This window comes from Etheostoma spectabile, chromosome 22, assembly GCF_008692095.1.
Source record: "Etheostoma spectabile isolate EspeVRDwgs_2016 chromosome 22, UIUC_Espe_1.0, whole genome shotgun sequence".
In the NCBI taxonomy this organism is placed as follows: domain Eukaryota; kingdom Metazoa; phylum Chordata; class Actinopteri; order Perciformes; family Percidae; genus Etheostoma; species Etheostoma spectabile.
The window spans coordinates 17731560-17734838 of record NC_045754.1 but is presented as its reverse complement, the minus strand read 5'-3'; the positions used below and the strand labels follow the sequence as shown (position 1 = coordinate 17734838).

At 38.8% G+C, this 3279-nt stretch overlaps 1 long non-coding RNA gene across 1 annotated transcript; it reads right to left on the bottom strand.

Moving 5' to 3' along the window:
* LOC116672192 (uncharacterized) lies at nt 1-1273 on the bottom strand. The gene is made up of 4 exons (XR_004327492.1): nt 1133-1273; nt 947-1037; nt 727-781; nt 1-439 (listed from the first exon to the last, which is right to left on the bottom strand). It is a non-coding gene; the product is annotated as an uncharacterized LOC116672192 (long non-coding RNA).
* Between the last annotated feature and the right edge of the window lie 2006 nt (nt 1274-3279).

Sequence of the window (3279 nt, the reverse complement as noted above, 5' to 3'; positions counted from 1 at the left end):
GAGGTTTTGAGTTTCCCTTTATTGAACACTAGGCAATAAAATGTACATGTTCCTGTCCAGGATCCGGGGTTTTTTTTCTACTGTTGAACATAAACAAGATCTAATGAATAAAATTAAAAAGTACATTTCAAATGAATCAAATGCAATCTTGCTGTACAAAAACAAAACAACTCTATTTTTTCTTCACTTGAGCGTAGAGATCCTCTGGGCCGCCAGCAGTCTGTGTTCGGCTGTCTGCTGTCTGGGACACTTTGACTTGTGCATACAGTGTGTCCTGCTGCTGTCCTATGTCCTGCTCCAAGGATGAGGACAATTCTGGTCTCTGCTTGGAGAAGTCAATCTCTCCATAATGGATGTCTTCTTCTTCTTCTTCTTCTTCTTTTTCTTCTTCTGTTTTTCTTGCTGGCTCTTCAACAGTCAGCTCCTCACCTGTTTGAGTCTGCAAAAATATTTAATGTTAAGTAGATGGATTTTTATCCAGTAGTGTCACTGTTGCAAAAAACATCTTATATTGTGTCACAAAAGAGTTCAACAAATCATTGTCTCATCTTGTGCAGTTTACCCAGTTTCACAATCTTTAACCACAGTGGGTTGCTAAAAGGATAAATGGCAACATTTCCTTATTATTTTTCTCATGAAGAATCTCATACAGTCAAATGTCTATTTAGTGTTCAGTCCAAATTCCTTCCTATAACTTATATCTATCTTCACATAGCATTTTCCCACCTGATTCTGTTGTTGAGTTGCATGTGTCAACTTGATCGGCCTCCTACACAGAGTGCTGTAAAATAAATTTAAATGCGGAATTTGGATTAGTGGGTAAATGAATGTAGAAACATGCTGTTGACATGCTGGCACAGAGGTGTAAACGGCAACATATCACTTCATCATCTTTGCATTCAACCAACTAAGAATCCAAATAGCTGCTTTCATTTGAGAGACTTACCAAACACAGGTAACCAGGGAGATGAGAACGATGATCGCAATGATTCCTCCAATAACTGGCACCAGTGGAAAAGACTGATCAGGTGATTTGGCTTATAGAAACAAACCAAACATAAGTGAACACAAAAAGAAGGCATGTAGCAGATGTTCCCATTTTTAAATTAAGCGGATCCAGTTCTGTTTTTACCTTTAATATTCAGAAGGATTTTTGATGATGTTTCATTGCCGAGATCATTTGTGGCCACGCAGTTATATACTTCATCTGTGACACTGGTCACACTGAAGCTGTAAAAGTCTCCTTCAGCTACACGGAGGTCTCCATCTTTGCTGTTCTTGAACCAAGCTGAAGCTGGGGGGGCTGCTTCTGCTGGAGCGGTCATGTTCACCCACTACCTGCTGAACCAAACCTGATGGACTGATTGACACCTGAGTTGTTTCTGGGAGGCTCTGAGGAAAATGGAGATTAACTTTATTCATTAAATCGCACACGATGTTCTTACAGGATCCAATAACACAATACTGTTGTCTTACATGAGACACTGAAGTCTACTCTCTTCCTCTGCTTCTACTCTCTCTTCATCCACAGGATATGTGGCAGACAGCTGATTGTGAGTCCCCCATCAATGTGTGTCGACAGAGTGATTGTCTTCTGGATTTTAGTTGTGAAAGGTCCGATCTGTTTTCTCCGTTATGTTGTTGTGAGGTCTTGTTGGAATTCCGGTGAGTTTAGGAGGGAGTGTGACAGGGAGTGGAGCTGAGCCCTTATAGTGACAGACTCCTTCTCCTCAGATCACCTGGGATCTCATTCGGGCCTCGGGGGGAATCTGGGGTTTAAAACAGAATCACGAAACGTGTCATATATTTTGTTGTTATATCTAAGTAAAACAGAATGATCCAAACCCTTTCTTACCTGTAACTTTATTTGAAGAGGATCACAAGCACTGTTGCATTGTAGCACTGCTCTCAATTCTGAAGTAGTAATTGGTTTGTGTAATTTATGAATAAACTGGAAAATAAGTGGTGCAGTCCTTCTCAGTCAGGTTTCCAGTATATTCATTGGGTGCTATTAACGTGTTTTTACTGCTGAAAACCACATGGATGGTTTTATTTTGAGCATCGACTATGGCCAGATTCCAACATAATTACCGTTATTCAGATGTTCTGGTTCAGCGCTAAAGTTACATGGGATTTGTAAACAAGACCCACTCAGAGCTTCCATCTGTGTATCGTAATAAGAGGTTGAGTCTTGAGGACAATAAAAAGCCAAACACCTATAAAACAAGAGTCATGATTAATATAGGTGAACAAATCTCTAGGAACAGAAGACAAAATGTACATCAGCAGCAGATCTTGCATGTAGTTTTGCCTTTGCAATTTCAGTAGAAATATTTAGACATAAACAATTGCAAAATTAGCTTTTAGATTATCTATCTGCAGAGATGGAAAAAGTTCTCACTTCCCATCTCAACTACAGATACTTATGTTAAAAAATACTCTGGTAAAAGTAGAATACTTTACTCAAGTAAAATTAACAAAGTACAGGCTTGGAAGTGTACTTATAAAAATCAAAGTACCTGTGAATGACAACCATTTTCTATGCAAAGCCACCTGGACCACACACATGTTACTAGAGTGCACGCTGAAAAACTTCAGTGGACATGGAATAAAGGCTCTTTATATGCATTTGTCTACATTTTAAATGGATGCCTACATTAGGCCTAAACATCACACATAGATATTATTGTTATCATATTCTGACTGATAGCAAGACATGATTCAGTTGTGATTCTGTAAGAATTCACAGATCCAGTTTCTCTTTATAATCTTCCCCTTAACATTAAAGGAATCTGCGCTGTATGTGTGTGCTCTAACCGGCTTCTGGAAAGAAAATGAACAATAATATGAATTACTAAACAGTAATTAAGACTTCCCCATACTTTAGAGTTACGCCAGCACATTGGCCAAGAGTCATTCTTGTTCTACGGTCTCAAACATCTCTCTGAGACAAGGCGAGAGGATTGGAATGTCTGCAGCTTGTCTGCTGAATCTCTGGATCTCCATTTACTTCATTTCAATAATGGCGCCGTCCATACCATAGACAGTTAACACTGCCGCCATCAGACGCAAGGATTCTGTTGAGTCGTCTTGTAGTCAAGACACTTTAGACTATATTCCCTCCAGTAGATTAAGTTCGGTATTGATGACGTGGAAAATATAAACGGTAACTCCACTGAAATTATTTGAAACTAAAATAATGATCAATTTTGTAAAATTTAGGAGAAGAAGTACCGGTATTGTGTTAAAAAGTAGGAGTAAAAGTAAAAAGTTGCACAA